Source organism: Tiliqua scincoides, chromosome 13 (genome assembly GCF_035046505.1).
Source record: "Tiliqua scincoides isolate rTilSci1 chromosome 13, rTilSci1.hap2, whole genome shotgun sequence".
NCBI classification, from domain to species: domain Eukaryota; kingdom Metazoa; phylum Chordata; class Lepidosauria; order Squamata; family Scincidae; genus Tiliqua; species Tiliqua scincoides.
In genome coordinates, this window is record NC_089833.1 from 8,693,036 (window position 1) to 8,719,873 (window position 26,838).

Consider the following 26,838-nt stretch of genomic DNA (forward strand, 5'->3'; position numbering starts at 1 on the left):
TTCCTGCTTTGGTTTCTGTTAGCTCTGGATATCTTTTTCCCCCAACGTGATATAATGTCATTTAGCCTGGGAGGTCCTGTTAAAATCTCCAGCATTGCTTTCAGTTGTCACCTGGAGATTGATGCTCATTCCTGGGAACTCCAGGCTAATCCCGGAGCATTGGGAACTTTAGGTTTGCATAGTGATTTTAAAAGTGTGGGTTCCACCTATCTAGTTGTATCGGCATTTACTTTTTTTAATGCGTGCTCGATTAACAGCAAAAATATTTAGAATAAAGTATTAATGTATATAATGAATACTTTATTAATAATTTAATAATGTTGTGGGTATATGTATTGTGGGGGGAGGCGTAGCTCTGCAGTTCAGGAGCATGTCTTGCACCGAGAAGGTTCTTCTAACATCTCTAGACACGGCAGACAAAAATTCCTACAACCATCAGAGAGCATCAACACTGAACCTGAGTGGACAATGGTTTCGCTTCGTAAAAGGTGGTTTCTTAGGATTTTAAAAAGGGATGATTTTTCTACCAGCTATATTCTGTGTCCTACAATCTTGGCTAGCATTCAGGCACAGTATGCGGTTGGATGATCCAGTACAGATGAAATGTCTTGCCAACCACTGGACTTCAAGGTATGTGCGTTGTCACTTCATACCAGCTCGGTGGTGTCATATCCAGAAAAAGTTGTTTCCAAAACCTTAGTTCCATCCCGCTTTGCAAAAACCTATCTTCCCCAGCTCTGTTCCTTCACCAAATAGCAACTTAGGATCCTTTTCGGGAAGCTGATGACTCTGTTCTGGGATGGGATATAGGTAAAAGACAAGAGGAGCTCTACAGTCGGACTGTAGCTTGGAAAAAGACCCCACAGCCTCAGCCACAGCTCTGTGGGATTGGATCAGTGGCCATAAAGCTCTCTGCATACCAAGTGCTGTTCTCAAGAACACGTGACTGCAGCCTAACAATGCTGGCAGGAATGTGTGAAGAGATTTAGGGTGGCTAGGCTGGGATTAAAGTCTTGTAAAGCAACTTGTTGGGTGCTGTTAAATGGAAATAAAAGGCTTAACACTGGGGTTGCTGCTGTCCCCCAGACTTCTTTTTCCTAATGTGCCCTCTGCCACCAGGTGTCTTGGTGAGGATGCTGTTAGTTGGCTAGGCAGCCCCAGTCTTCAAACTGGTTTAATCGCAGTGCTTTGGCTTGAAATCCCACATCCGACATCCAGCCCTACATCATCTCCAGGCTAATGCAGTCGATCAAGGAACGGTATCTCTCCTCCAGTCTGTTCTCCCTTTGATGCCTCCGGGTCTAGTCATCTGAATGAAGTCTAGGAAGCAGTCTGTGCCATCGTTTGTTCACTCCTGTTTCTAATGTAGCTGCCAGTGCATTTATCACTGGTTACTCTCCAGGCCACCAACACCTTGTGGGAGGCTCCAGGCAATATAAACTGCTTCCTCTCTGCTTGGCCCCCCCCTGTGCTGAACGTGGTGTCCTGTGGAGTTGCACTGAGGTTATAAGCCATTTGGGCAAAAGCGCATCGCTGCAGGATTCCATACAATGCTGCACTTAGGCTGCAAGCCAAGTAAATGCACAGTCATGGCAATGGCATGTTTGTTTAGGCTGGCTGGAAGGCGGCGGTGTTGATGATGACAGTGATAAGGATTTTTATAGCACTTTCTGAGCATGTAAGTGCTCAGAAACATGTATGATCTTGAAGTTGTGCTTAACAGCAATCCTGTAGGTTGAGTAAGCCTTACGCCCATACTATAGATGGGGAAGACTGAGGCCGGGAGGGAGTGACTTGCCTGGGATCTACTGACTTCATACCAGCTGTGAAATTCAAAGCATGGAACCTCAGGCTGCAATCCTATGCACACTTACTTGAGAGTGAGTTCCATTAAACTTAGTGGGGCTTATTCTGAGTAAAGATGCCTTGAATATACCACATCATATTTTATCAGAGATATTTTTTACATTCCATTTTTCAGTGTTTGCTTGGTATTGCTGCAGCCCAAGAGTTTGGGATGAAATGAGTCAGTGAATTGTAATTTCAAAGTAACCCTGAGTGGTAGGAGAAGAAAAGACTCAAAGAAGTTTGTTGTTGCACACTCTTAGTTGGGGCATGACTAGGAGTGGAGGGTGTCTTAATGGGGACCTAAACATTGGAATTTGCCATTGGGTAGGACTGGAATAGAGTTTGAAATTTGGAAGAACTACAGTCACCATTGACAATAACAGGCTCGGTGGACCAAGGGCAGTTTTATGGGTTAATCAACATCTCTGTATACCAAGGAAATGTCTTTTCAGCCGCATGTAATGAAATGCAGAAGTAACCCACTGTCTTTGGCTAATTTTACACTCTAAATTTAGACGGGTTCATCTAGCACTCAAAAAGTCATCGTGGTATGGCCCACATGTGCCCCAGAGCTAGGATGACCGACCGTATCTGTTCAGAGGAGTGACCTTCCCCCACATGGGATCAGGCATGGTTCTTTGTAAAGCTTCTGGTAGGAGCTGGGTTATTCTAGAAACTGATAGTTTTTGTCATTTGCATAGTTCTCTCTATTCTTTGCTGCTTCTGTTACAGATTAAATGTTTAAAAGACTTAGGGCCAAATCCTATCCAATTTTCCAGACCTGGTGTAACCGTGCAAATGGAGTGTATGCTGCATCTTGTGGTAGGAGGGTAGTTATGGAGGCCTCCACAAGGTAAGGGAACATTTGTTCCCTTGCCTTGGGGCTTCATTGCAGCTGCACCAGTGCTGCAAAGTTGGATAGGATTGGGAATCCTCTTTCCCTGCACATGCCTGATCTCATTTGATCTCAGAAGCTAAGCAGGGTCAGGCCTGGTTAGTACTTGGATGGGAGACCGCCTGGGAATACCGGGTGCTGTAGGCTTATACCATAGTCTTTCCATGCCCGATCTCGTCTGATCTCGGAAGCTAAGCAGGGTCAGGCCTGGTTAGTACTTGGATGGGAGACTGCCTGGGAATACCGGGTGCTGTAGGCTTATACCACAGTCTTTCAAGACTGAAGGTTGCCAACCAACAGAATCATCTGACACTTTGATTGGTCAGTTGTTTGAATTTCCCTTTGTTGATTAGCTAAATGCCAGTCATTTTCCAATTATGCTAACCAGTTGCATTCCCCAGTACTCTAGCAAAACAGGATAGCAGATTGGGTGAATCAAGTGAGTCCTCCGGTGTGGCTAAAGGAGCAAATACAATAAGCCAGGTGTCCAGATGGGGTAGCATCGATGATGTGGTGAACTCTGCCCTTTGTCGATAAATCACAATCTCACTGTACCATATATGGAGGTGTTTTTGCCCTGGGATTCTGGTGAGCCAAACCTGAGTCAGTAGACCCCGGATTCATGACAGCTATTGTGGTTTGGGTTGGATGAGCTTTTTTTGTGTGTACGGGCTTGTGTAATTCTGCTGCCTAAGCAGACAACCAAGGCAGCCATCCACCAGGGGGGCAGTGCAAGCCTCGACGAAATGAATTGGGAGTTGTGCAGGAGAACTTCCCTTGGGATTGTCCCTTTAAACAAAGATAAAGCAGAGCATTGTAGGATTAAGTGGAAGAATTGCAAGCGACTTGGCTTTTGCCTTTGTTTCCGGAGCATTGCTTCTTAATGCTTTTGTGTTCATTGTGGTTAATTTCCATTGTAGTTCATAACTTAAAGGAATCTGACCGCTTTATTTTCGCAAGATGCTAATTTTTCCCTAGCATGGGTCCGATGTTAATTTAAGTCAGGTTTGAAGACAATGAGGTTAGGTTCTGACTGACATTATGTCAGTGCAATAGGCTGGTGATTGTAAGGACCAAATTAGATGGATCGCATTAGTAGCCCTGAAACGCTTGCTTTTTCTTTTGGGATGCAAGTAAGCGGATCGGGCCTTGATGAGGGCAGGGGGCTTTAGGCTTGCCCTCCCTCTGCTGCAGTTCTGATCCAGATTATGCTTTCCCCCACCCTTCCTATGTGCCATGTGCCATCTTAAAATTGAGCTTCCATTGGGGCCTGTGCCTCATCTTCAGCTGAAGTTGGCAGCTAGAAACTCATTGCTTTCTTTCATCATTGAAAACAGACCAGTGCCACAAGCAACAAATCCATTGCATTGTGCATCCTGGAATCCAGCTCCATCGCGAAACAGTGCGTGGATCTGTGCAACAGAGGATAGTGTGCAGTTGTTAATACAATTGCCTCGAGAAATTGTGGCCATTAGCAATATAATCCATCTTATAGCAAGAATCCGTACTTGAAAACCAACACGATGTGAGGATTGGTGTTTTTGGATTTGGTATTACCTCTGTGGGGAAAAAAAGGACAACACCCCAAAAGTGCTGGGCAAAAAAAACTTTGATTTATAACAGTTCCAAATAAAACCTCGTCAGCTGACGTGTTTTGAAAAGTTCTGCCAAGGTAAGTTAGTTTGCTGAAGGAAAAACTTTAGCTGTTTGTTCAAATCAAAGACTCCTAGTTCTAGTTCTTCCACTAAAATTGAGTGTTGGGAGTGTGTGGTTGGTCTGTGGAACTCCTTGCCACAGGATGTGGTGATGGCAACTGGCCTGGACGCCTTTAAAAGGGGATTGGACGAGTTTCTGGAGGAAAAATCCATTACGGGTTACAAGCCATGATGTGTATGTGCAGCCTCCTGATTTTAGAAATGGGCTATGTCAGAATGTCAGATGCAAGGGAGGGCACCAGGATGCAGGTCTCTTGTTATCTGGTGTGCTCCCTGGGGCATTTGGTGAGCCGCTGTGAGATACAGGAAGCTGGACTAGATGGGCCTATGGCCTGATCCAGTGGGGCTGTTCTTATGTTCTTAGTTTCTTTGAAGAAGATCCCTATGTATGTGGTGAGATTCAAAGGAGAGGAATCATATATGCCACTCTGAGCTTCTTGGAGGAAGGGTGGGAGATAAATCTAGCAAGTCTTCTAAAATTTGGAGGGTCTGGGCTGCAACTACAAATCTCAGACCCCGAATCCTTCCTCAGTTGCCAAATCCCAGAAGTATGTGAACTGGAGGAGATGGACATGCACTCTGTGCATGCTCAAAGGTGCTCTTTATAATGAGTGAACTATGGCATCATTGGCATAATTTTCGCCCTTGTTTTGCCAAAAAACATTCAGATATTGTGGGGATAATTTGATTGCTCCTGGGCCATTGTGGGTGGACTCAAATCTCAGACTCTTAGGAAGAGGGGCTAGAGCATTGCAACTCTGTTTTCATAGGCTTTCTAGAGACCAAGTAGCTTTACAGGTTTCAAGTAGTTTTGCTCCACCCTTCCCCTTGCCCTGTCTCTGGATAACTTTGCCTGTCGGCAGACTGTCTAGCCCATTCATGTGCAGCTTATGGGCTCTGGTTCTCACTGTTGCTGCCCTTCCTAATTTTATTGGGGGTGACCCATTCATGAAGCCAACTGAGGTGTTTGCTTCATACAGAATTTGCAGGGGAATGGAGCAGAAGAGAAGGTGTGGAGAAGTGAATTGTGCACTAGAGCAGTGGTCTCCAAACTTTTTGGCCAGAGGGCCGCATCAAATATCTGGCATGGTGTGGAGGGCCAGAAAAACAATTTAAATATAAAATTTAAATAAATAAATTCGAGATGGAACTTAGATGAGTGAATAAATGAATGAATGGGCTCATTCATTCAACCTCTCTGGCCCTCAGAACACCCTCCGGGCACAATCAGAGCACAGTTCTGGTCATGTTCATTTGAGTGGGCCAGAGGCTTTCAGGGGGCAAGAGGTTGACCGCGGGCCGGAAAGAGGCTTGCTGCGGGCTGCATCTGGCCCCCGGGCCAGGGTTCGGAGACCCCTGGACTAGAGCATCAGAGATGCACTCTATTGGCCCACTGTCAGTTATGGGGGCTCGTATTTAGTGCAGAAAGGTGCCATGCGTGGAGGGGACAATATCAAATACACCTGCTCAAGTGCCAGGCAATCTTGGGCCAGCCCTGGTTGCTGCTAACCAAAGTCTGCAAGCCTTTCTTTGGTTTCTCAATCCCACTTTCTGCTCCACTCTCCATATATTCTTCGAAGCTGGACTGCCTTCTGGAAGTTTGCCTTGGTCTCCCTGACCAATGGTTATGCCTTAAGTGCATTACAGTGTGTTGTAAAACCTCTTTGGACTCTGGTTGTAAAATCAAAATTGGTCAGAGGGAAGGAGGCCACCAACCCCAGGAGACGCTCCTTTCTCCATACGTGCAGGTCCTTTGCTGTAGGGTCCATTAGTTCTATCCTAAGGGGACACTTTTAAGGCCATTAGTGTTTCCATGAGTGCATAAAACTTCAGTTCAGTGCAGGACTCAATGGGCTTAAGCATGCCTCGCTCTCTGTTGGATTGTGGCCCATGCATTTTGCATGTCCCTTGGGGATCATACTTGCTCTCTCACGCAGGCTTCTGTCTTCAACCAGCTTCTGGTATGCGTGCTTTAGACACGCTCTGGGTTGCAGCCACGAAGCTGCCTTTGACATCTGTCACAGTACTGTCTGCTTTGAGAGTGACTCTCCTACGTAGGGCTGTAGCTCAGTGGGAAAACACCAGCTTTGTAGACAGAAGGTCCCGGATTCAATCCCTGCTCTCCCAAGTAGAGCTGGGAAAGCCCCCTGTCTGAGAGACGGAGAGCTACTGCAAGCATCTGTGTATGGTTCAAGGGTCTGACTTGCTAGAAGATAATTTCCTATGCTTTAGCAACTGTTACCCTGCACATGCCCGATCTCGTATGATCTTGGAAGCTAAGTAGGGTCAGGCCTGGTTAGTACTTGGATGGGAGACCGCGTGGGAATACCAGGTGCTGTAGGCTTATACCATAGTCTTTCGAGACTGAAGGTTGCCAACCATCTCCCTATACTGAACACTATCTCCCGATCCTGTCTGATCTCCGAAGCTAAGCAGGGTCAGGCCTGGTTAGTACCACCTGGGAATACCGGGTGCTGTAGGCTTATACCGTAGTCTTTCGAGACTGAAGGTTGCCAACCATGCTTTAGCAGAGCTCTTTCTCAGCAACTCCACATCCTTGTAACTGAACATTCCAAGGACCTTCTGCATGCAAAGAATATCATCTACTATTAAACCAATGGGTCTTCTCCAAACTAAGGACAAAGTCAGACCATTGGTCCAGTCAGCCCTGATTGGTGTAGCACTGCAGACTCTTGGGCAGCAGAGGCAATGCACTTCTCCCTGCAGTCCTTTAGCCTGGAGATTGGGATAACGTGTGCACTATGAGCCATGCACCCTCTGAGCATGCGGCCTGAAGCATACACCCTGTGAATCTATTCCCACAGCTTGCTCTGTGTGACTGTTCCCTTTGCCTTCAGATATTTGTCCATCATTGTGTGTGTGTGTGTGTGTGTGTGTGTGTGTGTGTGTTCTTTGCCCCCACATGGAGTGATTTATCCGTGTCCAAAGCTGATTTTCAATCTTTGCGCACTGCGTCGGTTGGGTGAAGGCAGAGACATTCCATAGCTGGCACTGGGCTCCGAGCGCATAGGAATCGGCATTGATGTAGAGTCTTTTCACAGAGGAAAGAAGTGCTTGGTGCTGGAATGAGCTGGAGTTGGAGCAAGAGTGTGCAGAGTAACAACAGAGTGCAGTGTAGCCAGCTGCATGTGAAGAGCATGGCAGAAGTGAAGAGCATTGCACTCTGACTGTAGTTCAGTGGTTCCCAACCTTTAGGAGCTCAGGGACCACTAAGGCAAAATTTTGAGGTGGGGGGGACCACATGCAGCACCCCCCCCACCCTCACACACAAAAAATACAATTAAATTTGCAATACATAAGAAGATTATTTAATAATTAATGTGAGGGTTGTGCTTGCATTTGCTTCACTAGCTGCGAAAGTCTTGGGTTTACATGGAATACATGGAACACAAAATAATTTTTCCCCCAACTCAGAGGTTTTCACACCCACCCAATTCAATCCAGTCTCTTTTCCCCCACACCAGACCACATTACACACAGCCCTTCCCTCTTTTAAGTGTGGAAAAACACCTCAAAAAGGGAGAGGGTAAGCACAAGGGGATTATAGACAAGTCATGCAAGGAACCGAGTCTGCGTTGGCTCAGTCATGTCGTGAGAATGGATGATGGGCGGATCCCAAAGGATCTACTCTATGGAGAACTCGTGCAAGGAAAGCGCCCTACAGGTAGACCACAGCTGCGATACAAGGACATCTGCAAGAGGGATCTGAAGGCCTTAGGAGTGGACCTCAACAGGTGGGAAACCCTGGCCTCTGAGCGGCCCGCTTGGAGGCAGGCTGTGCAGCATGGCCTTTCCCAGTTTGAAGAGACACTTGGCCAACAGTCTGAGGCAAAGAGGCAAAGAAGGAAAGCTCATAGCCAGGGAGACGGACCAGGGACAGACTTCACTTGCTCCCGGTGTGGAAGGGATTGTCACTCTCGAATCGGCCTTTTCAGCCACACGAGACGCTGTGCCAGAACCACAATTCAGAGCGCGATACCAGAGTCTTTCGGGAGTGAAGGTTGCCAACATGCAAGGGAGTTAAATGAGCCAACAAAAAGCACACACATCCCTCCACAGTTCCTTTTGTTACCCAGCCCTGGCCCTGCTCCCCCACTTGTGAGTCCAGAGTCCTTAGGAAAGTGTTCAACACAATTTAGGCAGGTGCGTCCTGAAGGAGAAGAGACGTGTGAAGGGAGCACCAGCTCAGAGAGACATCTCAGAATGGCTGCTGCATGTCTCAGAAAGAAAAGTCCTTTTGGTGTGCACTGCAAGATCTTTAGGGGGGGGGAAGCCTTTGTTCACTTCCTGTTCTAATTGGTGTCATGCTCTAGCTGTGGACTACTTTGGTTGGAGCTAAGGGAGTATGAGCAAGCCTATAGGTAGCTGCAGCCACAAAGTAGGCTGCAGCTGCCTACTCTGCCATTAGTCTGTGGAACTCCTTGCCCCAGGATGTGATGTTGGTGTCTAGACTAGATGCCTTTAAAAGGGGATTGGAGAAATTTCTGGAGAAGTTCATCACAGCCACAGTGTGACTAACAGCCCCATTCTAGGCATGTCTACTCAGAAGGAAGTCCCATTATAGTCAGTGGGGCTTACTCCAAGGTAAGCATGCATAGGATTGCAATCTGAGGAGACAGGGAACTGGCCAAGTGTGGGGTGGGGGAAGGCTCCCTATGGACAAAGCTGCTGCTACTCTCTGAGGAGGAAGAGTCAGGGGTTGCACCTGCTGTACTTGGCTACGGTGGTGCCTGCTCTGCAACTTCTGGGATTGCTTCTCCCCAGGTGGGCAGCTTGCAGTAGGACAGCAGATGTGCTGCCTGTTTCCCTCTCCAGAAGGGGTGCCAAAACCTGGTTGCCTGGATCCCTTGCTCCACCCCTGGGTGTTAGAAGAGCACACCCAGGGGGCCCAATCCTGCCAACTGGGGAGGGGGTACCAGGGCTGGGGGTTGAGCGTACTGTTTCTCCCCTCTCCTGCTGCCACACTGCCTCCAACTCCCTTCCTCTGTGTTCCCAGCCAGCTGGAGTCCGGACTCCCTGGGAAATCACATCCAGAGAAACCCACTCCCAGGGAAACCCCCCCCCAGCCAGCCAGCGATGCCTTTGGGAGCCTGTTCCTTCTCCTCCTCCTCCTCCTTACTCCCATTCCTCCCCTCCTCAGGCCCCCCCACCTCCTCTGGTGGTGGCAGCGGCGCCCCCCCCAAGAGACTTCCCAGGCTGGCTGCAGTCCTGATTTGACTCCTGAAAAACCAGGCTGCGAGGGTTCACCTCAAAGCACAGGGTCAAGGAATGGAGGCAGCAGGCTGGAGGCAGCTGCGGCAGGGCACCACTCCTCTGCTTGCAGCTGAGCCAGGAGGCTGCACAAATGCGCGCACCTTACAAGGTGCCTGCGCTTCACTTTTTTGCTTGTCTGGGCACTCACAGACAAGGAGGGAAGGGAGGTGGGGGGGGCAGGAGACGGAGAAAGGCTATGCTCTGATTGGCTGCTGGCGCTACAGAGGCTTTTTTTCTTCCCGGAAGGGAATTTTTTTTTCTTTTTTCACCAGAGAGGTCGCGGACCACCTGGGAGGGTGCTGCGGACCACCAGTGGTCCGCGGACCACGGGTTGGGAACCCTAGCTGTAGTGGATAGTAGAGAGCTACAAACTTGCAGCAGTATCATTAGAAGTATGTTTTAAGCATTAGTGGTTTTCTCCTGAAACAACGAGGACTAAATAATTACTCCCTCCAAACTCTTAAAGGATCAAGAAATCAAGGCAGCAGAGTGCCAACACTTTCGTATTCCTTAATTTTCTCATATTTCTTAATTTTGATACAGTTCAGGATTGTTTGCATCTTGTTTTTCTATAACCTCTAAACCCGATGAATGTCATCCTCATGAGTGTTGCAGGGAAAGAAAATGTTTGTTTACATCCTGCTTTTCCTCTGTAGGGCTCCAGGAAGCATCCATGGAGCTCTCTGGCATTCTCCCATCCACACCCAGACCTCCTTCACTTCGACACATCTACTTCACTCTCTGCAGTAGATCAAGATGATTACTGGGCTGGGGCACCTTATGCGGAAAGGCTACAGCATTTGGGCCTCTCCAACCTAGCAAAGAGGCGTCTGAGGAAGGACATGATTGAGACATACAGAATCATGTAGGGGATGGACAGAGTGGATAGATGCTCTTTTCCCTCTCACATAACACCAGACCCAGGGGACGTCTACGAAAGCTGAGTGACAGACAGAAGATATTTCTTTACCCAGCGTGTAATTAGTTTGCGGAACTCTTTGCCACAGGAAGTAGTGATGGCATCTTGCCTGGGTGCCTTTAAGAGGGGATTGGACAAATTTCTGGAGGAAAAATCCATTACATGGTTACTAACCATGATGTGTATGTGCAACCTTCTGATTTTAGAAATGGGCTATGTCAGAATGCCAGATTAAAGGGAGGGCACCAGGATGAGGTCTCTTGTTATCTGGTGTGCTCCCTGGGGCATTTGGTGGGCCGCTGTGAGATACAGGAAGCTGGACTAGATGGGCCTATGGCCTGATCCAGTGGGGCTGTCCTTATGTTCTTAACTACAATTCCCAGGAGGCCTTGCAGGCCTCTTGTTATCTGGTGTGCTCCCTGGGGTATTTGGTGGGCCACTCTGAGATACAGGAAGCTGGACTAGATGGGCCTCTGGCCTGATCCAGCGGGGCTCTTACATTCTTATCTCACTTGCCTCTTGCTTCATACACGCCAGCACAAGGATCAGGGTTGAAATCTGGACCTTAACTTGATAAACAAATGTCAGTTCAAAGAATGGCTGGGGAGTTTTTCCCCACCCACCCCCAAGTCCGCCTACTTATAACGCTTAGAGGCTCTTAATCCTTGCTTAATAAAAATGTTGTAATCAAAGAAACCACTGCAAGCATGGATGTAGCCAAGGGTGTTGTGCTGTGGCCATTCATTCCGTAATACATGCAGCAGCTCCCTACCCCCAGACTTTACAAGCCCTTGAACACAAAGCCACCACTTAGTTCTCCATTAAAGACCTCCAGGTCCTCTCAGCCTCCCTTTCCCAGCTGCTCACCAGGACACATTTGTTGCCCCAGCAGAGTGTCTGAAGTGGTGTTGAAGCGAATCTATGGCAATGATTGCACCCGCTGGGATAGACAGTGGCTGGTCTTTAGTTCAGTGGTGCCTTGTCTTCTGCTTTTTTAAAATTCATTTGCTTAAAATGTTTGTTAGCTGCCTTTCTGTTCTGTTCGAGGGGCGTAATGTTAAAAGCAGTGTATGAAAAAGCTCTGCTGCCTCTGAGAAGCTGGAAAAGAAGCATAACTTTTCCCCCTCCGTGGTTCCCCTACGACTGGTATTCAGAGGTATGTGTACTGTCACAGGATTTGGAGGTGGCACATAGCCCTGGTGACTAGTTCTCATTGATAGGTCTGTCCTCCGAGTTCATTCAATAGCTTTCTAAAGCTTGCGGCCATCACCAAATCTGATGACAACAAATTTTGCAGAGAAGCGGTGTGCTGTGTAAATAAGTTTCTCCTTTTGTCCATCTTAAATCTCCCACTGGTCTCTTTCGTTGGATGGCCCCTGATTCAAGTATTTCAAGAGAAGGAGAAAAACTTCTCCCTTGCCACACCATGCATCGTTTTGGAAGCTGTGTGTGCTCCCTTTATCACCTTTTCCCAAGCTTAAAGGTACAGAGCAGTGTAGCCTTTCTTTGCGAGCAGGGGCTCTAGGCCCTTAATCATTTGGGTACCTTACACAATAATAAAATGATCTGAAAACAATACCGCCCCAATATAAAATCCCTACTGACTAAAACAGAGAGCGGCTGTCAACGTACGTTGAGAGCAGATATAAAATGAGAGGATGTCACATGGCAAAAGGTCAAATTAAACAGCAGAAAAGCTGGTAGTGGTGCAGCTAGTCAGGTCTCCCTGGGCAGGAAATTCCACCATCTGGGTATGGCCATTGAAAAGACCCTGTCGTGTTCTCACCAGTCACCGTAGGTGGTAGAATGCGGAGCAGGGCCTCAGATGATGAATGCAGTGTGCAAGCAGGCCTCAGTGGGTGAAGGTGGGCCTTCAGTTTTTCAAGTCCCAAGCCATTTAAGATTTTATGGGTTAATAACCAATCCCTTGAATTGAGGCTGGAAGCCAGTGCAGACAATGGGCCCAATCTTATCCAACTTTCCAGCACCAGTGTAGCTGCAATGCAGCCCAGAGGTAAGGGAACAAATGTTCCCATACCTTGAGGAGGCCTCTGTGACTGCCTTCCCACCACAGGATGCAACGCACACCCCGTTGGCAGGACTACACCGGCACTGGAAAATTGGATAGGATTGGGCCCTATGTTTATTTTTATTTTTTCACATCCTCCATTTTTTCACCCTTCCTCCAAGAAGCTCAGGGTGGTGTACATAGTTCCTCCACTCCTTTTGTCCTCACAACAGCCCTGTGAGGCTGAGAATGAGTTGACTGGACCAAGGTCACCCCAGAAGCTTCCTGGCTGGGCAAGGATTTGAACCTGGATCTTCCAGGTCTAACTCCTGAACCATCCTAGCTCTCTTAAAGCAATCATTGTAGAGCGATGTTGTTATATTCCCCAACTAGCCTGCTCTGGTGTCACAGCATCCTGGCTGTAGCATTCTGTACTTGCTTTTCCTGTACCTGCTAAAGCTTCTGAACTGTCAAGAGGGACAGTCCCATGTAGAGTGTGTTATATTAGTGTAGACATTGTGGAGCTAAGGTGTGGATTACTGTAGTCAGATCTGCTTTAGTCAGCTGTCACTCTAGTTGAGATGGGGCAAAGGCAGTCTTCCCAAGCTTGACTCTGCCATGGTGCATTTTTAAAACAATGTTATTGAGCACTGGTCCCTAGAAATTAATCTGTTTCGGAGAGAGAGAGAGAGAGAGAGAGAGAGAGAGAGAGACTGTTGAGCAGTGGATCACTACCAGAGTCTAGACAAGACCTGGCTTCTATGTTGGTTCCGAAAAGGCAGTGTGTTTCCCAAGAGAGATACAGGCAGAGGATAGATGTGAAAATTAATGAGAAACTGAACTTTCTGCTCTTGCTGCCCAGGAAGAAAGAGGGTGACTGTGACAATCATGGTTTCAGAACATCTGGGATGATCTTGTAGGACTTAATTCTGATCCACTGGGATAGGTGACCATCTGGAATCTCCCTGGGTCTCTGTAGACTGGTATCACTTACTGTTCTGCTGTAATCCTGGTTGTCATCTTTTATTAATCAACCATGAACGCATTTTCCATTGTGGGAGGGGCAGAGGAAGAGGTCTATTAGTGTGTGTGTGTGTGTGCCTGAGTGTGTGTTTTTGAAAGGGTGATGATGGAGTTGGAATTTATCTGGCAAAAACCCTAATCTAACTATGCTCATTGAAGAGTCACTGTTTTCTTACCATGTGCGCAAGGTTGTCAGTTCAGGATTTGTATCCCTGATTCTGGAATTTACTTGCCCAGTGGACTTGTACAAACCTGTTTGTCTTGGGAAACATTATGCACTTCGAAATCATGAAAAATTTGAGTCTTCCAGCTGGGAGGAGTTTTGCAACATTACAAACATACACAGCAATACTGCCAGACTGTGGAAAGCAGGCTGGGCTTGGAGGGGAAATGTGTATTTTTGAATACACATACACATATTTTTGAATACACATTGGTGTACTATACCCTCCCCTCCTACTGTCCTCAGTAATGCATGTCACCGCAGAGCGTATGGAAAAACCCTTACTGTAAACAAATCTTGCCATCTTCCTCTTTCAAGTTTTGGAATGGCAAATGGGAAGTCCTTTTCGGACAGGCCTCACAACCTACTGCTGGTATCTTCTAAGGACAGACGCAGGCGTTATGTAAGCCACATGTTTCATTAACCATATGTTTAATGCTTAGGTGCTTATTTTCCATAGCTAAATACGACTTCCAATACGACTTGGAAGCTAAATTCGACTTCCAATAGTCCAGAACTTTTGGGACCTGGGTGAGGCCAGATTATCGGATATACCAGAATACTGGGAGACAGACACACGCACACGCACACGCACACGCACACGCGCACGCACACATGCATATTGTCTTTGCCTTTTCTCTTTCTTCTGATCTCAGTGATCCCCCAGATCAAGTGTCCCTGTGACTAGAAGGACAGGGTCACTACTTACATTTCTCCAAGCTGCTCAGGTTGTTCCTGAGTGGCTTCTGTAGCTTGCCTGCACCCGTGCAGGAGCTGGCAAGGTCAGGAGTTTGCTCCCAAGCCAAGGGCACTTCTGCCATGATTTTGATTGCAAACTATCAAGAGCGCCAAAGTATCAGGTGCCCGACGAATGGGGCTTCATTGTAGGTAGGCTGGCTCCCTGGCCGACAAGGTACTGGTGCCTGAGACAGGGTGCAAAGTGCCCACCCCATTCTGGCTAGTGTGCCCGGTGGTGTGGTAGTAGATGCAAAGAGCTGTCACCCACTTCCCCATCTCCATCACCAGTACCACACTTGCTGACCTCCATGGATTAGAAAGGGAGGAGGAGTACAGAGCAAAAGAGGAAGTATAGAGGACTCCCCACCTTCCACTTCCTGTGTCCCTCTCCTTTTTTTTGAATCCAAGGAGAGCAAGAATAGGAAACTGAGGCATACACAGGCAGCAGTTGCCCCCACACCACCAATCCTCCTCTTCAGGAAATGGTCTCAGTCGGTCCTGATTGACAAGGCAACACTTCAGGAGGGGGGATGCCTAATTAAGAATATTTACAGGCCACTTTTCAGCCACAAAAATGTCCACAATAGCTAAATGGTTCCTTGTCCCCAGGGAGCTCACAATCTTAAAGAGACAGAAAAAAATTCCAGCAATAGCCACTAAAAAAGACACGGTTCTGGGGTGAAATTAATGGTTCTTTCATAGAATCATTGAACTGGAAGGAACCTAATAGGTCATCTAGTCCAACCCCTGCCTTAGGCAGGAAGACAGGCTTTCTTGGACTGCATACAGTGACTGTTCCTTTACGCTTCTCAAAATGTATTTGCAATGAGGAGATCCCAGCAAAGGCCAGGTTGAAAAAGAAACTGGCTGCTTATCCCTACTTAGCAATGCAATGAAATCAGTGCTTAGCATTTATAAAATCTGCTCCAAGAGGTAGGAGTGTAGCTTAAGGGGGAGGGGAAGCCAATGGACTCCCAGGTGGGCTGTTCTTATTCCGAACTTCCATTCCCACCCATTAAAAATAATATTTAAACCTCCATTCTGGGCTCTGAGCCCAGATTCCATGGGCCACATCTGATTAATGTGGCTAGTTCCACTTGTGGTTCATCTTGGTTTCCAGTCTGAGTGTGGAAAAGGAGGGTGGTGGTGTCAGAGAGGAGTAGTTGCAGAGTGTTTCAGGTTGCCTGGCTGAGCCCAGAGTGCAGAGACAGAGGGAAAAAGAGGTGCGCCTGTTATGCATTAAGCAAACAAGGGATTAATAACTTGAGAATGGGCAAGCCAAATGCCTTTCCCATGAGGTCCGGTGACATGCCCTGCCAAGGATGTTTTGAAATATCAGTCTCTGCATGTGTGTCTCCCTGTGATCTAGAAAGCATATTTTTCAAATTTAGAAGTCACAACTGTGCACATTTTTTTTAAAATGAGCGCAAGGGCACACACACGAGCTGCGTTCCCTACAGTCTCACATCTTGATACCCCTCAAAGGCTGTGCGTGCTAGACAGGTTGTTGGAGCCAGTTCTCAGGTGGTCCTGCACAGTCCTGGATTGTGGGCGTCTTGCGCAGCGTGGCAAAAACATGAACACTGCCCCTGTGAAAATGTGTGCTGCCGGGTGGTTTGAGGGTGGGCGGCACATCAGGAGCAGATCGCAGGCAAGACCGTTCTGTTGGAATGTTTGCATCAAACATGTTTACTCACAGCTTCGTACTTCAGACTGTTCATACGCGGAGCAGATTTTTCACATGGCGCAAGCGCTCATCTCTTAATGAGCCTGTGTTCCAGCTTGTCTCATCTGATACCTGTGCCTTCCACTTGCCCTTCCTTTGCTTCCAGCACTGTTGCAGGTAGCCAAGAAGCCACGAGATGGGCCGATCTCTACTCCTATGTCCTGCAGTTTGGAAAACCTGTTCAAGGTGCAAGAAATGGGGGAGAGGTGTGGCTTTCCTTTTTGGCACTTCCCTGGCAATAAAGCATTTGCATGGAAAGCTGGAACATCACCTTGTTCTGACAGGGGTTTGCCAGTTTCAGTTTGCAAAAAGTAACCCGTTTCTCCAGGGGTTCCCCTCCCCTCAATAGGGCGGCAAAGGTTAATTTCAGGCCATTTTGGGGGCTGCTGGACTCTGCCCTGGTGCCAGATTTCTGTTTTCCCTTTGTTCAAGGGCTTGGCAGTCTTGTGATATCACCAGACCTCCTCCTTGTGACGCCCAGATCTGGTGGACCATCTGCAGAACTAGAAGCAGAAGCAGGGTTGACGCTGGACAGGGTTCAAATACCATGGGAGTCAAAGGCTCGGTGAGGCAATCTGCTTGGCTGTTTGGATTGGTTGCTGAGAATGAGGAACCTGAACCCAGAACAACTGTTATATAGCACTTCCCAGACCCCTATTGTCTCCTCAGGTCACCTGGGCAGAAGAGGTGGAATCCTGGTTCTGACCATTACGGGGGGGGGGGCTCCCTCAGCTTGGGAGGTGCCTTGGAAGTGCAGGAAGCAAACTGTTACCAGGGTCCTGAACTTGAGACCATCCAATAATAATAATAATAATATTACAGGTATTTATATACCGCCTATCTTGGTCTTTATTCAAGACTTTATTCAAGGCGGTTTACACAGGCGGGCTATTTAAATCCCCGTAGGGATTTTTACAATTGAAAGAAGGTTCTATCTTTCAAGAGCCACAACATTCAGATGTTTCTTTCTGATCTGGTTTCACATCCTGGCCTCCATCCTCCCACGCTCCGAGCAGATGGAACAGCTCAGCTTCAGCTTGTCAGCTGCTCCAAGGTCGCACGGTGCCGGTGGCCTCGAACTGGCGACCTTGTGGATGTTATCTTCAGGCAAATGGAGGCTCTACCCTCTAGACCAGACCTCCTGCCCTTACATCCAACACCTTACAGGTGTACATCCAACACCTTCCCATCCAACACCTTACAGGAGGCCGCTGCACCATGATATCCAATCCCTCAGCCTCGTATCCTGAAAAACAAGTCCAGACTAGGTAGGACCTTTTTCCCTGGAAGCTGAATGACTTGTGCTGAATTACTAAATGACTTGTAAGCTTTCCAGTAGAACGTTTTGGGTGGTGGGCAGCCCAATCCTAACCTGCGCGGGGACAGACAGGCTGGCTGGCCTGCGCTATACCCAGCACAGGGTTGTGGCTGGCTGTGGTGCAACTCAGAGTAAGGGGAGTCAATTCCCTTGACTCCATGTCATGCGGCAGATGCCCCATCTCAGATCTGTGCCACCGAAATTGGTGGCTGGTGTAAGGCCGGCTTCTCGGGAGGGGGGATTAGGATCTGGCCTAAGTGGTGGTGTACAACAGTTTAACAAAGGCCTTGGAAGGGGGGTAATTATAAGTGAGGTGGAGGTTTGTTTAACCCTTTCTTGACCTGCCACTCTTCTCTCTGACTCAACCAACCCTCCCCAGCTGGACCCACAATGGATCCCACAATTTTCTCCTCCAGGACCCACAAAGGAGCCCGACTACTTTAATAATAGTCTAACCACAGCAACAAACAACAACCTGGAAATTAGCATACTACATTTTAGCAAGGCTTAATTGGAATGATTGTTGTTGGTATTTTGAAAGTAGTTAAGGAGTTTTGACAACTTTTTTTTTTTTATAACTGCTTCCGTTTCCCAGCCGGGTTGAAAATGAAAACATGTTTTTTTAAAAAAATAATTTAACTAGTAGTTTACTGGAGCTTAGGGGCTGTAGACTTTTGCTCAAGTAACATCTGCAAATTGTTTGGTATGAGCCGATCTTCAAAGGAAAAAAATAAGTTCAGTCCTCAAGTAATTGCTATTGTTAGTTAAATTATGGCAGTTAATTGCTGATGAAAGTAGTTTGACGGTGTCGTTTGAGCGGCTTTTCATAAAGTGGTTGTAATTAACTTTCAACGACTTGGAAAAGTAGGATAACTGCTGCTTGTCACTGATCCAACTGTGAAAGGGTGGCATTGATGGTGAGGAGGAACTCGGAAAGGAGAAGAGGCGGGGAAGAGTTAACCATGCGCACGAACGAAGGTCAACAAATGTTCACGTCTTGAGCCTGGAGCTCTGGGCCCAATCCTATCCAACTGTCCAATGTTGCTACAGCCATCCCAATAGGGCAGGGGTGTCCAAAGTTTTTGGCAGGAGGGCCACATCAGCTCTCTGACACTATGTTGGGGGCTGGGGGAAAAAAGCATTAATTTACATTTAAATTTTGAATAAATTTACATATGTTTACATAAGTGACTATATTAAAGATGAACTTATATGAATGAATGAAGGTCTTGCAATAGATCAAGGCCTATACAAGGCCTTGCACAAAGCAAGGCTGGCCTTTTCTTTGCGGCTGCCACTGCATCACAGACATGAAAAAGCAAACATGGAGGGAGCCCTCATCCCACAGCTCACGCGAGAGGTCAAACAGTCGCCCTCACTCTGAGAGCAGTTGCGTCGGGCCAGTGTGGGCTCCAACAAATCTCCAGAGGGCCAGAGGCTCATTGGAGACTCCCTGAGGGCTGCATTGAGAGGCCTCGAGGGCCACAAGTGGCCCCAGGGCCAGGGTTTGGGCACCCCTGCAATAGGGCATGTGCTGCATCCTGCGGTGGAGGGGGCAGTCACTGAGGCCTCCTCTAGGTACAGGAATACTTACAGCTGCAGTATTACAGCTGCATCAGTGCTGTAAAGTTGGATGGGCCCTCAGATGTTTGAAGGCCCATTTGGGGTCTCCAGTCAGATCTCCGGTGTTCAGCCCAAGTATTTAGAAGACCCAAGACTTCTCTTTTGGGGGACCGCTCTCACTGCTTCCCGTCTCCCTCCCATATTTAGTGTGCTCTGCCGGCGCACTGCTGCATTGCTCAGGAGGGGAGGAGGAGCAGGGAAGCATCTGGAGTGATGGCTGGAGTTTTGTAGCAGTGTCATTGGTAGGAACACTATTTCAAAAATAGCGCTATAGCCAATGTACTTACTTTTTACATTGCAGCTTCCGAAAGTATCCCAGTCTGAAAAAGAAACTACAGTGAAAAAGAAAATACAGTCCTCCTTATCCTTGGGTTCAGAACCCACAGATTTGACCCAACGCAGGTTCCAAACACACATCTAGAGGGCCCACAGAGGACCTCTGAACGTGACCGGAAGTGCCTTTGGTTGTGTCTGGAGGTGTTCTGAGGTGTGGGGAAGCCGCATGCAACCTCCTCGCTCCTCGGAAGGCCTCCCAGATGCCTCCGAGAGGCCCAGTTTGCTGAGAAACTGAGTGCCTCTCAGAGGCCTTTTGAGGCACTATCCTCAGCTGTATATTGTACATATACGTACAATATACTCCCTTCTTTTCTCTGCCCTTATGTGTAAAGGCTCAATCCTAGATGGCTTGGCCATTCAGTCGTGCACAATTGTGACATCACCCTGGTCTTGCCTCATGACGTCATCAGGCCTCCGCTTCTTGGAGCTCAGATTTGGAGTACCTCCGACCTTGCAACCCTTACACGAACACACCAGCCCCTACCGCTGCTCTAAATGTGTAATTCAGCTCTAAGGTGGCATCTCTGATCCCCTTCAAAGCTCTGCCCCAGGAGGATACACCCTGAAGTGACTTGCGCTGGACTCTGGCGATATTTTGGCCCACATCTGTTGCATGAGCGGCCAAGACCTGGGAAATATAAACAGAAGCAGGAATCAAAACAGCAGAAATGATTTGGGCCTCCAGGCTTCGACGTCTGTCGCTGATTCATCATCCTTTGACGGAAGGATTCCAAAATATGCTGCTGCTTTGTTAAGAGAGAAAATATTTACTTAGCATGACTCAGCCAAAAGAGAGAGAAAACAGGAGAGTGACTCGGGAAGATTTGACCTCCTTGAGGGTCGCTCCCCTGCCCTAAGGGTGATGTCCAGGCCATATGCTGCAGCCTTAGACAGTAGCATTCAGGGAAATGTGCTTCCTTTCCTAGCTCATAACTCAGGGCTCTCTCTCTCTCTCTCTCTCTCTCTCTCTCTCTCTCACACACACACACACACACACACACACACACACACACACACACACTCACTCACTCACTCACTCACTCACTCACTCACTCACTCTCATACACACAAACTTTAATAGCTGCAAATCAAAGGCATGATCTAGCCAAAGTGATCTTTACTAAGACAATGCTGTGTAAATCTAAATGAATTATGCTTGCAAAACATCTCCGCCATTTCACGTTTAAGATTATGACATTCTGCAGGCCAGAGTTCCTGTGAACATCCAGGACTGGCCCAAGACTTCCCAGCACCTGAGGCGGCAGTCTCAGCTGACTTCATAGATGAGCCGGCCCTGCAAACATCTTCCCCGCTCTCCCCCGCAGCCCGATGTTTGTATCAGGTTTTTCCCCAGTGATCTGATCTCTAGACTTGGTGACATTTTGGTTGGCCCTCCTAAAGATACTGCTTTCTTGTTGCCTTTGAATGTTAAACAGAAAAAAAATACGTATATTTACGAGATAAAATGTTCAGCACTGTGGCATTTTCATCTTCCTTGGTTTATGCTGGAGAGGGAGAAGAGAAAGTGAATGGGGTTATAAAAGAGGCTTAAATTTGGGCTTATTCAATCCAAAAACAGAAAGCATTGAGTACAGTTAGCTAGAGCCTTTGGAGCAGAGCAACTGGAGAAATAGAAATGCACAAACAAGACTAGTATGCAGTTCAAAGAGCAATAAACATATCCACAGCCAGCTTAATTAATGTAGTCTCATGCATCTTTTAATGGAAATTTGGCTCTCTGGTGTTCCCTTGGCTTCATGAAAGCCAGAGGTGTTGCCAAGAGCTCACTGCCAGTCTCTGCAGTAAACGATGGGCTCAGTGTCCATGAGCGATGATTTTGTTCTTTCTGTTCTGAATGCTCGTAGATCTGAATTCTTCAACAGATGGGTTGGCACTGGATCCAACCTCAGATGGGTCACAGCAGTATCATTTTGTTTTGAGGTTGAACAATTTGAAGAGTAGCCAGAGGTCCTAGAAAAGGTAAATCCTGGCTTTGAAACCCACCCCCAGTCTTCAGTGAGACCCCTTGGACTCACCTTCTTTCCCCTGCCATTGTAGTCCCTGTGCTTCTCCTTGCTCTTCCTCATTTCATCTTCCTCTCCGCCTTTCAGCACTGGGTGCATTTTATTTTTTGTAACACTTGCGTCCTCTCTTCTCCTTCAAACTGACCTGGAAAGAAGGAAGGAAGGAAGGAAGGAAGGAAGGAAGGAAGGAGTGGGACAGCACAGTAGCAAGAGAAACTGGTTGGCCACGGCTCGGCAGAAAAAGACACACTGTAGTCACTCAATTGTCCACCTCTCTTGCTCACTGGGCTCTTACCACATGCTGGACTGGGACCCACTCAGAAGTGACAAGGGACATCCTTTTGGGTTACAGGGTCATCACTCAAAGGTCAAGTACAGTACTTCCTTTGTATGAAGAAGTCCCAAGTTCATTCCCGGGCATCTCCAGGTAAGTCTGTGAAAGACCCATGCCCCAAATCCTGAAGTCAGAGGGAGTAGAAGAGAGTATTGTCTGTTCATATGGTCCCAGCATGATGTAAGAGTTGGGTTTCTTCTTTAGTCCTTTGGAAAGTCAGGGTCCTTCACTCACCTGGCCATCAATGATATCTTGTATCTCTGTCTCCTTATGAGTCTGGAGAAGTGGATGTGGAAAAGGCTTATGTGAATCAAACGTCAGCTTGCTTATGAGTCAGACGTACTTCCATTAACCACAATCGAGTCAATCCAGGTCCTGTTGTAGGAGGCACAGTTTGCTTCAATATAATTAGACAAGAGGAGCAAAAACAGCTGGCCCTCCTCCTTCATTTCCAGTGTCCTCAGGATTCAGCACTGATCTCCAGTGCACTTTTTGTTGGACAGTTCCCAGTGTACGTTGGATGGAAAGAGCAGAGGCAACGCACCCTTTCCCAGCTCCACTTTGAAGAGGAGAGTGGTCAAGAACTTGCAGTCTTCCACTTCCTCCTGCCTCTACCCCCCATGTAGGGATATTGGCCCAGTGACCCAAAGATTCTAGAAGGCATCATGCTACATCCAGATGGCACATCTTTTCTTGCTGGCCAGGAAACTGCCATCTCTTTCCAGCCAAAATGGTCCCTGCAGCCAACAGTTGTGAGCTGACCTGGCCATTCGGAAGCAGTTCCTAATTAAGGTGAGGCAAGGCCCACGAGGGGGCATATCTGCAAGGCTGCTGGCTTTTAGATTGCACTTTTACTTTACCAGGCTAAAGCAATCTGTGTCCTGCAAGAAAAAAATAGAGCATAAAGGTAGCAATCGATATATCTGCTTCCTTTTTTTGTGCTATTGAGATCGTTCTTGTTTGATAGATGGGGGTGTGTGTGAAATTGAGTGTAATGATTTGGCCAAATGGGAACAGTGGTAGCCCCGGGGGGGGGGGAAGATTGGGCAGAAGAGGAGATAGAGAAGGGGCAAAAGTGCATTTTGCAGTTGTGAATTTTGTCCCACCCTTTAGATTTTTGAAAGAAAAATAACAGTGAATTTGAAAATAATGATCCCTGCCCGTAAATGAAAATGAGCCCCGGGGATATTAATTGACGAGAAGAGAGGCAATCGCTCTGAGCATGTGAAAAGTTCAGCTCATTTTTGGAGGGATACTTACCCAGCCTCTAGAGATAGAGTAGATATATAAGGAAAAGCGTGCAGACAGTATCCTACCCTACAATATCCTACCCTACCCTATATGAGAGTGGTCTGTTGCTGCAGAAAAAGAAAGGCAATTTCAATAACTTTCGATATTTCTGGCAATCTGTCTATATAGTCTAGCTGTTTTGCAAGGATTCTCCACCCTCTTAGACCCCACCACCACCACAGAATGTTTGGCTGCTGGCTGAGACCCACATCAAACTGTTTGCCGTGCATGCCTGCTTTCCCCCCTTCTGTTTGCAGGGAGGCTAGATGTAAAGGAGGGCAGGGTACCAGTAGTTATATAGAAGGAATCTTGGCTGGTGCCAGGGAGTGCCCGGGTCAGGCACTGGTTCAGCGCTCAAGCCGTCCAAGAGCTCACTGACTGGGCTGACTCTGGAAACTCTCAGTGCTACTGTCTCTGCCCAGTGCGCCATCCGGGCAAGTGCAGGGGTTGCCATTGTTTTCCTTCATCAGGTCACCCTTCTTCCCTTCTCTGTTTCCTCCCTCCTTGGCAAACAATCCAAACGAGAAGAAATCAAGCAGTGCTTTGTTGTTGGCGCAATGACCTCTTAGGTTGAAGGGCAAGGTCCTGCACACTTGGAGTGCTGGTGGGGGGTCCTGGGGCTGAAGATCAATGCAAGAGACCTTCTGCTTTTATCAGGCTGAACCTAGTGCTTCACGCTTAAAAGTAGCTTTAAAAAATAAAGAATTTGGAGGGGCAAAGTGTGCAAAGGGCTCGGCTTGCGATTTTTCTGTGCCACCTCCATGCATCTAGAACAGGGGTGTCCAAAGATTTTGGCAGGAGGGCCACATCATCTCTCTGACATTGCGTCGGGGGCCGGGGAAAGAAAGAATTAATTTACATTTAAAATTTGAATAAATTTACATAAGTTTATTATTATTATTATTAACAGTATTTATATACCGCTTTTCAACTAAAAGTTCACAAAGCGGTTTACAGAGAAAAATCAAATAACTAAATGGCTCCCTGTCCCAAAAGGGCTCACAATCTAAAAAGATGCAAAAAGAACACCAGCAGACAGCCACTAGAACAGACAGTGCTGGGGTGAGGTGGGCCAGTTACTCTCCCCCTGCTAAAAAAAGGAGCACCCACTTGAAAAAGTGCCTCTTACCCAATTAGCAGGGTTTAAAGTTTACATAAATGAATATATTAAAGATGAATGAATGAAGGTCTTGCAATAGCTCAAGGCCTATAAAAGGCCTTGCACAAAGCAAGGCTGGCCTTTCCTTTGCTGCCGCTACTGCATCACAGACATGAAACAGCAAGCAGTGGAGGAAGCCCTAATCTCACAGCTCACGCAAAAAGGTCAAACAGTTGCCTTCAAGCTGAGAGCAGTTGTGTCGGGCCAGTGCGGGCTGCAACAAATCTCTGGAGGGCCAGAGGCTCATTGGAGACTGGGGGCTTCCTGAGGGCTGTATTGAGAGGCCTCGAGGGCCAGATGTGGCCCCAGGGCCGGAGTTTGGGTACCCCTGATCTAGAATGTAACCACAGTGATCACCGACAAGTGCAGGGACTGGTGATAGTGCAGTCTTCCAAGCTTGGATATGTTGGTTGGACACTTGTAGTGGGAGAGAGAACCCTGGTGTGAACGGACTCCTGAGCATCAACCCAGGTCCATCAAGCTGGATGGGTTCTACATTCAGTGATCAAACGGCTCATGTGTAGACCAAGACATGCTTGTGCAGCCACTGCCTGCCTGCCAGCCTCTCTCATATCAGCCACAATTTCCTGTACCGCTTTTGGAGAGGACGGGGGAATTCTTTCGGGTTTGTCGTCTGCTTGAACTCTGCAGGACTGGTGAATGTTTGGTGGTGTTACAAAAGCGAGTAAAGGCATTGAATTTCTTTCCCATTGAGGGAATCCCTTGAAGTGAAAGTTTGACGAAAGTTTTGGAGAATGAGAGGGTTGGAGACTTGAAAAGGTTTGTCTTCAAGAGGGGAGCTGGCAGGGGTTTGTAAGAGGCTGGCCGAGGCAGAACAAGAAGCTAGGATTGTTGGAGATGCTTCAGCTAGCTGTCTAGCCTTTGCAGGCCTTGAACTCTGCTCAGTCTTTTTTTTTCTTTTTTTGTGGGCTACCTGCAAGATCTCCAGAGGCCATGTTGGCTCCCAATCCCATTTCTGTTGTTTTGATTGGCACGGATAGGAGCGCTGTGTAAGCCCTTTCAGAGAAGGTTAATCTCAGTGCCGGCAATCGTGCAGGTCACCATGGATAGCCAACAAGCTATGGCATTCCCACCACAAGCTGCCAGGACTGCATTCACCACCCTGGTTTACACCCTCCCGTTTGCCTTGCTTCCCAGCCGCCTCCTTTGACCCAGCCCCAGTAACAACAGGGATTATTGGAACCCTCCCTCCTCGCTGTGGAAGCTATAGACAACTTCTAGGGAAAATTTGAAGGCCTTAGGAGTGGACCTCAACAAGTGGGAAACCCTGGCCTCTGAGCGGCCCGCTTGGAGACAGGCTGTGCAGCATGGCCTTTCCCAGTTTGAAGAGACACTTGGCCAACAGACCGAAGCAAAGAGGCAAAGAAGGAAGGCCCATAGCCAGGGAGACAGACCAGGGACAGACTGCACTTGCTCCCAGTGTGGAAGGGATTGTCACTCCCGAATCGGCCTTTTCAGCCACACTAGACGCTGTTCCAGAACCACCATTCAGAGCGCGATACCAGAGTCTTTCGAGACTGAAGGTTGCCAACAACCAGGGGAAAAAAGTTGCGTGCTTACCTACTTTTTGTCCTGAATCTCTGGATTGTGCCAGTAGATGGATGCTGCTTGTCCTGAATGCCCATGCAGGCAAACGCACCTCTGTGAGCATTGCGGCACCTTGCTGTGACTCGGTTGCCATTTTACGTGCCAGTGAAATTTGTGTTGGAGTGGATAACAGATTGGATGATGGCGGGGCCTCCAAAAGGAATTCTATCAGGGGGGGTACAAAGTTTCTTTGGGGCCCCTTCCCAAAGAGGGAGGGGGTAAAACAGAGTGGGGGGGCAATGGGGGTGTGCAGCACTTCTGCAGCAGCTGTCGCCCTGCAGCTGCGTCCCTGAGCTCCCATCCACTCCTTCATGGTAAGCAGATCCACAAGCCAAAGAGCTTCTCTCATCTGATCTTGGAAGCTAAGCAGGGTCAGGCCTGGTTAGTACTTGGATGGGAGACTGCCTGGGAATACCGGGTGCTGTAGGCTTATACCATAGTCTTTCCATGCCCGATCTCATCTGATCTTGGAAGCTAAGCAGGGTCAGGCCTGGTTAGTACTTGGATGGGAGACTGCCTGGGAATACTGGGTGCTGTAGGCTTATTATTATTATTAACAGTAGTCTTTCGAGACTGAAGGTTGCCAACCATTTTTCTGGAGCAAGCCAGCTTCCTTCCAGGTGTGACACTGTTAAGGAATGTATGCATTCCTGGGCCTGGTGCATGTGGCTTCTGGCAGTAGTCTCTGCCATGTGTCATGTGCATCCCGTGCAGGCAGTGAGTCTGGGTGAGACTGGAAAATGTAAGATCCCAGGAACTTTCTGGGCCCCCTCCTTT

The 26,838-nt window shown here is 47.9% G+C and overlaps 1 protein-coding gene and 2 pseudogenes across 2 annotated transcripts in view; all 3 read left to right on the forward strand.

Annotated features, from left to right (window-relative positions):
* Nucleotides 1–26,838, forward strand: part of NTN3 (netrin 3) — a 136,989-nt gene that overhangs the window by 12,012 nt on the left and 98,139 nt on the right. The window contains exon 1 of one of the 2 annotated variants that reach the window (XM_066640652.1): nt 22,069–22,097. The exons of the other annotated variant lie outside the window; for it this stretch is intronic. The gene's annotated coding sequence lies outside the window, so the exon portion shown is untranslated. Of the gene's footprint in view, nt 1–22,068; nt 22,098–26,838 lie in introns of those variants that run through there. 2 annotated transcript variants of the gene reach the window in all.
* Nucleotides 2,772–2,890, forward strand: LOC136633756 (5S ribosomal RNA; annotated as a pseudogene).
* Nucleotides 6,683–6,802, forward strand: LOC136633918 (5S ribosomal RNA; annotated as a pseudogene).